Source organism: Ornithodoros turicata, chromosome 7, assembly GCF_037126465.1.
Source record: "Ornithodoros turicata isolate Travis chromosome 7, ASM3712646v1, whole genome shotgun sequence".
NCBI lineage: Eukaryota > Metazoa > Arthropoda > Arachnida > Ixodida > Argasidae > Ornithodoros > Ornithodoros turicata.
In genome coordinates, this window is record NC_088207.1 from 21,732,675 (window position 1) to 21,745,973 (window position 13,299).

The 13,299-nt window shown below is 42.2% G+C and overlaps 1 protein-coding gene across 1 annotated transcript in view; it reads left to right on the top strand.

The window, feature by feature from the left end:
- Positions 1–1,129: 1,129 nt before the first annotated feature.
- Positions 1,130–13,299, top strand: part of LOC135400331 (uncharacterized) — a 344,105-nt gene continuing 331,935 nt past the window's right edge. The window contains exon 1 of the mRNA XM_064632162.1: positions 1,130–1,211. The gene's annotated coding sequence lies outside the window, so the exon portion shown is untranslated. The remainder of the gene's footprint in view (positions 1,212–13,299) is intronic.

Consider the following 13,299-nt stretch of genomic DNA (forward strand, 5'->3'; position numbering starts at 1 on the left):
ACGCCTCTCCAGCGACTTTCGGGGTGCGTCATCTGAAGGGACGACAAACCAGCCACTCACTCTCACTCACCCTCCTTTCACTCTTACATTTTTGCTCACTCATACACATATTCATACGACGGAAATCGACGCAAGCGGCACCTGTTGAACAAGAGATAAACTGATGTTCTGAGGCTGGAATTACATAGAAGGGACAGATACAAACAAAGCCTCAAATTGCCTAAGAAATGAACGATTCTGGATTGCCGGTCCAGGGCTCTACCACTTCGTTGATTTCTTAGGCAATTTGAGGCTTTGTTTGTATCTGTCCCTTCTATGTAATTCCAGCCTCAGAACATCAGTTTATCTCTTGGCCAAGGAGTGTTGCGAGGGAAACGTCCGTGCACCCAAGCTCGGAAAGGCGTTGCCAGAGCACCGCCCGATGATGAAGGTGACGCTGACAGTGGAGGAGCTGATTGGAGATATCGTCTTCTATCTACGGCGCAGCAGGGGCAAGTGGGAGATGGGACGCGGCCCAATTTGGAACGGGTGAGGGCAACGTTCAGCCGAACACGATGCTAGGGCAAGGGCTGCCGCTAAAGCTTGTGGTTAGAGATTCGTCTAGACAGATCAGGGTCAAATTCAACAGGGTCAAAATCAGATACGTCACTGCTAGCCCTGTCATCCGCATTAAAACTGAAGCTGATCGTGTTAAGATTCGGTCAAACTAACAAATTTAGCGTAAAAGTCATGAAGATTGGCAGTGAAGTGAAGGCAGATGAAGTCATTTGGCAGTCTTGTGGGGGATTTCAGACAGTTTCAACTAATCTTTGTGTTCTTGCACTGTTTTAGATAACAACTGCAAAGTTACAGCAACACGCAAGAGAGGACAATACTATCTCGACGATAACGCTCTACCAATTGCCAGGCTACAGCTACTCGCATCTGCAATCGGTGAATTCTGTGACGACATGCTGCAACAGTACATTCCCAAGCGGCACAATGTACTGAAAGTCGAGTGCAATAGGGGTGGACGGTATGTGTCTTATCGATGTTCCTTAGTTTCACAGGTCTGTTCAAGGCCTTCCACCTACCCATCCACCCCTATTGCACCCGACTTTCAGTACATTTTGCTGCTTGGGTGTAAGCGTTGTTGGAGCGACCGGGCCTCGCAGTCTTGTGGGGGATTTCAGACAGTTTCAACTCATCTTTGTGTTCTTGCACTGTTTTAGGTGAGTCTGACTTTCCTCAGTGTATCTAGCAATTTAAGGTTTTTCCTCTACTACTCCCCACAAGACTGCTTGAGTGAATCATTCCAGAGTGTTTAAATATGTCTACGACAGAGAATGAACTGTGCTTCTCTTGTATGCAAAGTGTTACAGTGGATATGAATTGTATCCGTTGCTCTAGGTGCCACAGTCTGTATCACGGCGGGAAATGTTGAAATATGACTAAAACCTCCTTGAAAGCATTGACAGATACAGAACGAAGTGAATGGGTCTGTGGTACATGTAACACATGCGATAAGTGGGGATCCAAGTCATTATCGGTAGAACCGTCCCTGTCCACCATATTACTTGAGGTTCGTCAGAATGGTGCGAAAATGAGCCTGGCACTCGAGAAAATTGATGCTCTAGAAAAGAAAGTAGACGACTTAACATCAAAACACGAAGCCCTAACATCACGTGTGATAAACAATGAAGTTCAGATAATGCACCTAAATGAACAGTTAGAAAAAACAACAGCGTCATTAAAAAGTAAGGAAGATGAAATCAAAACGATAAGGTCTAGTTTGGGCGACCTTGAACAATACAGTCGCCGATGGAATGTAGAAATTAGAGGTCTTCCATGTGTACCAGGAGAAGATATCCTGAAAGAGATAAACAACATTGCATCGAACATCGGCGTTACACACTTGACCTTATCAGATGTTGAAGCAGCCCACCGCCTCCCAGCAAAGGCTGATAGCACGAAACCAACAATATTGATCAAATTCAAGGAACGGCATGTCAGAGACACGTGGCTAAAAAATTCCAAGAAACTTAGAAATAGTGTTTGTGCAAGCGAAGAGCCAGTGTTCATATGTGAGAACTTAACAGCTACCAATAAACTCTTGCTCGGAGCGACAAGAACCTTTGCAAAAGAGAAAAAGTTTACTTTTGTATGGGTGAGAAATGGTCGAATCTTTGTAAGAAAACATGAAGGTGCGAAAGCAATTCGCGTAACCCATGTAGGTGACCTCGCATTGCTGTAGGCTTGGTCACTCCCTTTAGTTTGCATGGTTTTGTCATTCTGTATAGGCTGTGCGTATAGTTTGTTGTATCTGTTATGAACTCTGTAACATTGACTGACTTGGCGGAACACCTTGATGAAGTTACTGTGTTCACAAATCTTGAAACAAAAGGCACCCTTTGTTGCGTTAACCGAAACGTGGTTAGAGAGCACCAAGGAATCACTTTGTAAGCTTGATGGTTATGCCCACGAATTTGTTAATAGGAAAAATGATGCTCACGGAGGCGTAGCATTATATATTAAGAACCACGTTCCATATCTCTGTCGACATGACATTTCATTTAATACACCCCTTTGCGAAAGCCTGTTTATTGAGGTTCCTACTGACACCAATCATGCGTTCTATCAATGTGGGGAACAAGCGTTATCCTTCATGTCCCACCCTTTGCTATTTGGGGTAGTGTACAGGTCGCCCCAGAACTTAATTCCTCCTTTTCTAGAGGAATTAGAGAGAATATTGCGCTTTTGTCGATCACACAAGTACAATCTGGTTCTTCTGGGAGACTGTAACATTGACCTTTTGAGTAACAACCCTTACTCGATAGCGTATAAGGAAATTTATTGTTCTTACGGTTTTCAGCAAGTTATAACTTCGCCGACAAGATTGAGCTCAACATCTTCCACATTGATAGACCATATTCTTACCAACCTCAGGGAGGACCATTTAATAATAATTGGGGGTTTACGTCGCGAGACAACTCAGATCAGGGATCGGAGGACCATTTGCTTTATGGTGTTCCTGCATGTGACATCAGTGATCACGAACTCGTGTATGTGTCTCGTGCAGCTCTAAGCATAAGGGAAATACATAGAGTAAGGCACCCGTTCGTTGATTACACCATTGCTGAAGCACAATTGTCTACACAGCTGTGGGAGTTCCCAGACAGCTTGAACGCTGAAGACAAGTTTAGATGTTTCCACAATGTTTTGCAAACTATTATCACAGAGTCGACTCTCTATGTTACGCGTACTAAGCGAAATAGGGCAAGGAAACCGTGGATCACGAGTGGCCTCCTGAGGTCAATCAAACATAAATACAATCTCTATAAAAAAAAAACATCTGTCTAATCCAGGAAACCATGCACTGTACTTGAGGTATAAAAAGCACAACAATGTTCTTTCCAAAATACTGAGGGAGGCTAAGGTGCATTACTATTCGCGGTCCTTGAGTGAATGCGAGAGGAACCAAAAAAAAAAGTGTGGGATCTGATAAAAGGTGCACTTAACCAGTCAAACGACAATGTAGAAGTGTCTGCTGTGCGAAATGATGACGGCAACATTATAACAAATGCGTCCGATATGTGTAACCTCTTTAACCAATACTTTTGTAGCGTCACAGACCAATTCGAGTATATACCTCCAGCGAGAAATGATTTAGTTATGCTACCAGAAAGGGCGCTCACCAACATTTTTCGTGGAACCAACGTGTGCAGAGGGAGTGGAAACTATCATGTTAAACATGAAAGTAAAAAAAAATCCACTGGGTACGACAACATTTCACCCAGGTTCTTGAAACATTTTCGACATTGTCTATCAGGGCCATTGTCTCGTATTATAAATGACATTTTCTTAGAAGGCGTGTTTCCGGCGGAACTAAAGGTCGCTAAAATCATACCAGTACACAAAAAGGGGGTTAGGCTCCAGATTTCCAATTATAGGCCCATAGCTGAGCTGAGTTCACTCAGTAAGGTGATCGAAACGCTTCTCCATCGTATAGGCTGTTAAAGTATCTTGACAAGCATAGCTTCTTGTCGGAATGTCAGTTCGGGTTTCGCGCAGATAAATCTACAGATTTGGCGCTACACAACACTGTTGAGTAAGTTAGAACAGCCATAGATAGAAAAAGATTAATAATGGGCATATTTATAGATCTAACGAAGGCGTTTGACCTCATAGATCATGAGATATTACTGCTGAAACTAGAACTGTACGGAATAAGAGGTACGCCACTTCAACTCTTTAATAGCTACTTAACTGGCAGAACCCAGTACGTATCAATAGGCGATGATAAATCTACTAGCCTACAAAACATAGTTGGGGTACCTCAGGGTTCAATCCTGGGCCCTCTGCTTTTTTTAGTTTTTATCAACGATCTGCCAGAGTTCTTGTCAGCAGAGCGTACCCTTTACGCGGACGACACCAGCGTGTTTGTGGATGCCGTAACCCTAGAAACACTTCACCACGAAGCTAACCAAGCTCTTAACAGACTGTCAATCTGGCTGTTTTTAAATAAGTTAGTTCCGAATTTTTCAAAAACTAGCTACGTAGTGTTTCGACCAGTACAGAGATCACTTGATCTTGAGAATTCAAGTGTGTATTTTGGTTGTCACAGGCTCTCTCGGGCAGTGTCGGTAAAGTTTTTGGGTGTCACACTTAATGAGCACCTTAATTGACAAGAACATGTTAGTTACATTAGAGGGAAAATGTGTTGCGGCCTACAGGCACTGTCGAAGGTGAGAACCTTTTTTCCCGCACGCATACTGGTCAATATCTACAATGCTTTGATCCACTCACACTTAAACTATGCTCTCGTGGCATATGGACTAACCTATAGCAGTGTACTTCAGCCTTTGCTAATAGTTCAGAAGCGTGCACTGAGAATCATACTGGCTAAGGGTCCTAGGGACTCGATCACACACGCCTTCTCCCTATTTTCGATTATGGATGTCTTTACAATTATCAAATATAAATTAATTTTACTAGTACACAGATTGGTGTACTCCACTAGTGTACTTAGTTCTGTTTCTCTTACATATTACAACACAACTTATTCATCGCGCAGAACATACATGCACCTTAGAATGCCCTTCCCAAGAACAAATTTTGGTATATATAGATTTAGTTATTGCGGTCCAAAAGCATGGAATGAATTACCAAAAGAGCTTCGGCAATCAAATAACTTTTTCTTATTTAGACAGCGACTACGAGCACACTTAACCGGGCATTGATACACCGCTATTTTTGTCAATGTTTTACGTGGGTAAAACAGTGATACGTAGAACAGTGAGCTTACGTGGGTGTTTTACTGTATGATATTGTTGTCGCTAGTAATGCATGTCACTAGTCATTTTACTTTAGGTGTTAGCGTTGTAGTTGAGAACTATTGCTGATGCTGTTAATTTGTTGTACATCTGTTACATCCCTGTGGTTTCACTTTATTACACTTGTGCTGATATAGGCTGACCCACAAGACATGTAACGCAGTTTCCATATTGTTTGCCCAAACGGGACTACATAACAGGCTGCGGCCTCGTAGTCCCACATTTCATCAGTGTACAAGCAATGTGTCAGTAAAAAAAAAAAAAAAAAAGTAGAAGTAAATGGATTTATCGATAATACATTTCAATGCTAGGAGCCTCAGAAAGCATTTTGATGACGTTACTTCGTTCTTATGTACAAGTGATAATAAGTATTCTGCAATCGCATTGAGTGAGACGTGGCTTCGGAGCAGTGAACCAACTACAAGGATATGAATGTGAATGTGAGAAATTGTCAAATTGATGTTGCCATCTTTCATAAGGAATGTGAATGTATTTGTCGCAATAACAACAACCACCCAAGCAGAACAATGTACTGAAAGTCGAGTGCAGTAGGGGTGGACGGGTAGGTGGAAGGCCTTGAACAGACTCGCGAAACTAAAGAACATCGATAAGACACATACCGGCCAACCCCATTGCACTCGACTTTCACTACATTGTACTACAGTTCATTGCTTCTCAGCTTCGTTACTCTCTCCGCAACAATTTAAGCTTCGATAATATTATCTGAGAAAGCTTGTAGTTTGATAGATAAGAGTTCTTTCTCTGACCCATACAAAAATATTGTTATCGGTGTCATGTGCAGGCCTCCATCTGTATCGGTGTAAAACTTCATATCTGCTCTCGAACATGTGTTGGTAAGTCTGTTTGGTGAAAACAAGAGTGTGGTTCTTATCTGAGACTTTAACATTGATCTTCTTGATGGCCGTTGTCATTCATCCTCGATGTTCAGGAATTGCGTCACTTGTTACGGCTACAGCTGCACAACTAGCTTTCCAACACGTGTCACGCCTACTGCATCCACGCTACTTGACACCCATCTGAATGAAAAACCGTAATTTACCGAAATTTGAGGTGCTCGAAATCGATATTACTGATCATTACCCTGTATCTGCTTTCTTTGACATGCAATATCGTAAGTGCTTAAAACAAGCGATAATTCATTGTTGTTGCACGTTGCTGCATTCATTCACGCGATAATTGATAGATTTCTTAGCGACAATTGAAAGCTTTAATGCCGTACGTTTTATAGACCATGTTGAACACACCAGCTGATGTCCATCTGCCGATGAAGCCTACGAACTGTTTTTACAAAACGTGCACCCTAAACCAGGTAACGCATTTGTAACGGTTAAGTACCGCATCGCCAAGAGGTGAATTTCTTTAAAAATCTCTCTAAAATTTAGGTGAGGGGGATATGTTTATCAAGAAAAAGAAAGGGAAAAAGGAAAGGGAAATTTAAGAGGTGCATACGCCTTCACATGCGGTACATGAAACGCATAGCGCGCAGCCATTTAGGCCTACTCGTTGGTGTGGTTAGCCTCCTCTACGCCCCAGCAGCCCCAGGGAGCCACCCTGCACGGTAAATATCACAAACAAATACATTTATTCGAAAATTACACGCATTTCAAGAGTGCTCTGCCCATCGCGAGCGTGCATTGTCATGATGCACAAACGTTGAACACACGTACGGGGCACAATGTATGGATGAACGCTGAGCGCTGCATCTCTCCTTCTCCGGTGCTGCTGCTTGGTGGTCACGCTTCTTCATATTTCCACACCTTTAGATTCCTGTTCTTCCCCAACTTCCGTTTCTTCTGCAGGACGTAACACCAACCACAGAAGATTAACTCACCCATTTACGATATCGCCTGCACGTATCCTAGGGCAAAAAACAATGTAAAAAAATCAATCAAAATACAACCGACAAAGCTTGTCTGAGAAGCATGCTTACTTGCTTGTGTAATTCAGGTATAAAGTGTAATCCAGGCTTCTCTTATTCACGCATCAACGTTCGTGCACGAAGCGCAGAGTTCGTTGTCTCCATCCCTCAGTCGTTGTCTCCAGCCTGCCGGTGGTCATGACAACTGGCCGTCAGAGCGAAGATGAATGAAAATGCGTCGTGCGGACGAATAGTTACTTCATAGATATAATGCGCACCTCAAACGACTCCAATCTTGAAAGTGATGGGCGAGTTTCTTCAAAGACCGCGAGCAGGATCGTCTTTGCTCTTCACCGACGTTTCAAGACAAACTGATTTGCAAACGGTTAGAAGAAACGTACTCTTGCCAAACGTGCGATCCCTCACGGTCGCGGATTCCAGTCATTGCACATTTTCGATACAATGGCAGTGCAGAGTCATCACGGCACTAAAGCGAATTTATTGACTGGTATTCGGATTCACGCGAAATATTTTTGCAGCGCATGGAGATCGTAAGAGGACATTCGTACTCATGGTGCCCGAAACATGCGGTACACATGAGGTGCAGCTGTTACACCGCGCTTAGAAGGTACCTAGCCGGTACGGATGTGTGTCAGACCCCTTGTGCCGCTTGAATTTCGCAACACTGGTCGAGAATTGTACCTGCTGGTTGAGGACTGTACCTCATGTGTACCGCTCGACCCAGGTGCGGGTCCTCTTTCATGCGGTACATATCGGGTGCGCGATTTAGAGTGTAACTTACGCCTTAGATGCTAGTAGTTCGGTATCTTCGTCCAGGAACAAATACCTCGGGCCTGGGACCCCATGGGTTACATCCGGTATCTTAAGGAGTATGAAAAAGAAAACGCAACCTGGGGGAAAACAACTAATAAAACAGCCTTTTTAATTGAACTCTCGAACAAATGTGTATTTCATACTCGAGGTGTTTGTCCAGGATTATATACCGCTCAAAACGGGATTATTATCATTCCCAGATCACATCAAGCACATAATATCAAAGACACGTGGAAAGTGGTCAACGAATTCTTAAGTCGTCACAACAAGCCAAAACAAACTGATAAGATTTTTTATATAACGTTTTTTGTAACAACAACCCTCTCGATACTGCTGTCGGCTTTAGTTACTACTTTCGTCTGTTACCAATCGCTCACCTGATGTGCTAACTTCTACTAGATTGCCTCGACAATCCCATTCTTTCTTTTTACGACCCCATCACGTTCCGAAGTATTAGCCATCATATTTTCCTTGTGCAACACCTCACCTGGTTATGATAACGTATGTGCCTCCAGATTAAAACTCGTTAAAAATTATATCTCTGCCCTGTATCACATATCGTTAACTTGTCATTTAAAGAAGGAAACTTTCCAACAGCTCTTAAGAACATTATTGTACCAATCCGCAAGAAAGGTAGTCTTCCAGAGATAAGCAATTGCAGACCGATTTCTATTCTCCCGGCCTGAGCAAAATCTTAGAAAAATTGTTATATAATAGACTAATCAAGTATATAGACAGATTTCACATACTATGTGAAACCCAATTTGGTTTTCGCAGCGGATCGTAGACGGAGACAGCTTTACTGACTTTCACGGAACGAATAAAACAATCACTAGGTACGAGTGGAATATCTCTTTCCTTATTTGTTAACTTCTCGAAGGCCTTTGACTGCATAAATCACAGGATAATTTTGGATAAGTTATATAGCTACGGAATAACTGGTCTTGCACTTAGGATTATCGAAATTTATTGATGTAACCGGATACACATCGTTAAATATCAATATATTTTTTCACCTCCTGTAATTACAAACGTCGGGGTTCACCAGGGTTCAATATTAGGTCCACTTTTCTTTTTATTGTACATCAATGATCTTCCCTAATCAAATGTACATTCTAGGGTAATTCGTTATGCAGACGACACCACATTGCTTTTAACTGACAAAACTATGAATGAGTTGTCACTCAAACTACAGCTCGATATTAACAAATTAATTAACTCGTGCACAAACAATAAACTAAGCATACATGCAGGCAAGACATTCTCTATGATATATCATGCTCTCACTCAGTCGAGAGGTTAGCCCACCGAGAGACTTATCTCTCGAAGGCAAACCTATAGCATTTCAGGATTAAGTTAGAGTTCTTGGAGTGATACTTGATCGGTACCGAAGGTTTGTCTCTCACATTAAACATGTCAGTGCAAAAAAATGGTATATGGAATTAGTGTTCTGACAAGAAGCCGACACTATTTGTCGCCACGAAGCAGTGCCCCAAGCAGCACAATGTACTGAAAGTCAAGTGCAATAGGGGTGGACGGGTATGTTGAAGGCCCTGAACAGACTGGTGAAACTAAAGAACATTGATAAGACACATACCGTCCACCCCCATTGCACTCGGCTTTCAGTACATTGTGCTGCTTGGGGCATCGTGTGTGTGTCGTCCTTTCGTGTCCCCTGCACTGGGGTTTTATCGCTTTTAAAATGCCACCAAACAGCCCGGTTTTTATCGCTTCTTAACTTTTGTTTATGTAACACACATACTACTTAACTTGTACCATGCCTTTGTTCATTCTCATATAACATACTGTGCTCCTGTTTGGGGCATTACATATAAATCACATTTACGTTCTGTCGTAACCATTCAGAACTGGGCCATCAAAATCATCTTCAAATTGCCTTTGGACTTTCACGTTTCTCTCAAACACCTTCACATACTCAGTATTAACGAAATCATAAATTTCAATGCTCTAAATATAACCTACCGTGCCACTAAGAGCAACCTTACACTATGCCATTCATTGATTTCACTAGCCCTACTCTCTGTAACCGTACCGGAGCTGGGATGACTGGTATATTAAATACACCAAAATGTAGAACGAACTACGGCAAATTTTCATTCACATCTTATGGCGTACCTGCATGGAACAAGTTACCTTCAGATATAGAACTCATGAACAAGCTATCTCTGTTCAGAAAATCACGTAGACGTCACTTACTTACCGCAGATGAATGTGTGTAAATTTCTAGTAATGACGTGGTTATCAGTTTTAATACTCCATTATAAAATGCATCTCACACAAAACACATAGCCACCTTTCTGTTTTGTTTCATAATGATTGTGTGTTACGTCAATGACTTTTATTACTATTTCTATAATAAGGATGTTGTTTGTAATGTGATGCTTTATGTATAATGTCATGTTGTTTAACCATAATCGTGTGTCACGTCTGTGACCTTTTATTGTTATTAGGATTCATTTGAATAATATTCGCTGTTATTAACATGTCTCTGTGAAATGCATTTATTATTCTTTGATATCATTCTTGGGAGGAGCCTTCAACCGGGATCTTTTCCCTCTGGCTCCTCCTCATGTTTATTAAATTATGATGGAATATAATATAATATAATAATAATAATAATATAAATAAATAATAAATAAATAATAATAATAGTATAGTATAATATATAACGTTGTATATAATATTTAACACCATAACAACCTTAATAAACTTGAATTTAGTAAAACGACGATAAAAACCTGAGACACGGAACAGAGAAAGACAACACGTGTCTCAGGTTATCGTCGTCTTACAATGTACCAGCTCGCCTGCACCCTTGCACTCCTACCTTTGAATTTAGTGTTATGGAAATAATTCAGGCTCGAGAAGTTTGTGTATTTCCTGTAGCCGATGAACAAGGTGTTAAATAAATTACATTTAAAAAGAAGGATATAAGTATGTTTTCTCCTGAAAGTGAACTATTTTATAATTTGGGAAGGGAGTTGCCTCAGGAGAGAAGTCGCCGATATTTCGAACAGAGACTGTTCTTCTTCTGGGCGCCCAGAAGAAGAACAGTCTCTGTTCGAAATATTGGCGGCTTCTATCCTGAGGCAACTCCCTTCCTACATCTCTACCGGTTCGCTGGATCTCTACCCATCTATTTTATAATTTGTTTTCCATTAAACAAAGATATCAAGTATTGCCAAAACACGTTTTAGTGGAAGTGTTTTTCCCCTGGCGTTTTAAACCCCTTTTTAAGAAAGGATTCGTAAGATTCGTGGAATCGGATTCGGATTCGAAACATTCTGGATTCGACCCATCGGTACTAGTTGTTTTGCGAAGAAATTTCAAGTTTGCCCCGAGAGACATTAAGGAGGTCGTCTGTCTGTGTTATGTTCGTCTAATTTGAATACGCAAACGTTGTCCGGGATCCCGCGGAGATTGGTTTACAGTATAGATTGGAAAAAGTTCAAAGTCGAGCTGCAAGATTCGTTATGAACAACTATGCACCATACGTTCGTTCTATCTCATTACAATCGATTCTGGGACGCGTTCCGTCGGAAAGTCGTCGATCGCCGACTGGTTTGAAAGTATTTTACGATATTTTCTATGAGTTAAATGGAATCCCTAGAAATGAATAGGTTTTGGCTCCTGTTTTCATTTCCGATAGCCTTGCTCACGAATGCAAGATTGAACCATTCTATTTGCGCTTCGGAGTCTTCAAAAATTCATTTTTTTTTTTTTAGTGTGTGTGTCCGAACTGTCCCAGAATGGAACCACCTTTCTCGGGACCTTGTTCTGTCAACGACTAGTAACGTATTTATAAATAGGGTGTCCTCCCTTCACTCCAGCTTGTGATATTCAGGTGGTATCCTGTACTGGTGCATGTCGCTTTTTTTTTTATAAATAGATTGAACAGTGTCCTTTCTCTCCTACGACATGCCACAATTGTGGAGATGTTGGGTTTTCTGTAATAAATAAACAAATAAAATGCACCCCGGCTGCTACTTTCCCTGTTGATATTTGGAAAGGAGTGTACTTATCACCACTAATCGGAAACAACGGCGTGTCGCGACTACTTTGATTCGAAAGGCCTTATATGTCTTCGGTAACTGAAGAATTCGAAAGATAGAAGAGAGTTAAGACTTTCCATTTTTGCGTTTTATTAGTACCTACACGTACGTAACACGTCTGTGTATGTGTCCGTCTTGTGTCGTCCGTGTATTTTAGCGCTACCAAGCACGTTGACATGGAAGAGAGGCAGTCTAAGTACAGTACTTATTTATTTTATCTTCAGGGCTGTAAGTAACTTTCCTGTGATAGCAAGAATGGGCAAGTGCAGATAGGTAGCTGTATAGACGATAGAATAGGTATTCTTACCCACTTGATAGAAAACAACGGTTCTGAGGCTGATTCGGATTGCACCAAAAAACTTGTTTGCTTGTTGTAGATGGGTAGAAATCCAGCGAACCGGTAGAATGTAGGAAGGGAGTTGCCTTGTTGGTTTTTCGACAGCTTGACAAGTCTGGGCATACTACCTAATAGTAGTTGTTCAGCGTGGGAGAGGATGTTTTTGCAATATTTTGGGACCACGGAGGACGAGGAAGGAGACCGAACTCGGCTCGCAAATGACGACCCGAATCCCACGAAGGAATCGTTTGCGACCGCGCCGTGGCGCTCGCGTTCCCTCGGGGACTACCTCTCCGAAGATCCCGTTCGGGCGATGCTATGTTTTACGCTTGCATACTTTACGCTGAAACGCTCAAATGGGGAGTTAGTTAAGCAACAATAACAACATATATATTGATGATGATGATGATTGAAAGAAAAAAAAAACGGGGATTGTAGCCCTCATCACGAGGGCCGGCTAACATATATATTGTGATGATGAAGTGGGGAGGTTTTCCACTCTAGGAGTGGAACGCTACCCCATAGCTAGGGGTCTAATATGAGTGGTGACAATGATGAGTGATGACGATGAGAGATGACGGGAATGATCGAAGTGGCGATGACGATGCTGGACGTGATCGTGGCGGTGGGAGTGTCCGAGGGCGCTGCTGGGGTCATAGTGAGTCCTTTAGGCCTGTCGCCTCAAAGAAGTCAACCACGTGACGTAAGGCCGCCCTGGAGTCGGCCGCGGTGTCCCAAGGGCCGAGGATGGTCGACAAGTTGAAGGGGCGGCAGCCAAGGGTGGCAAGCTGTGACTGCAGTGAACGCCTTTCGTTGACATAGGTCCGGCAGCGGAGGAGTATGTGATCAACGTTGGCAAGTACG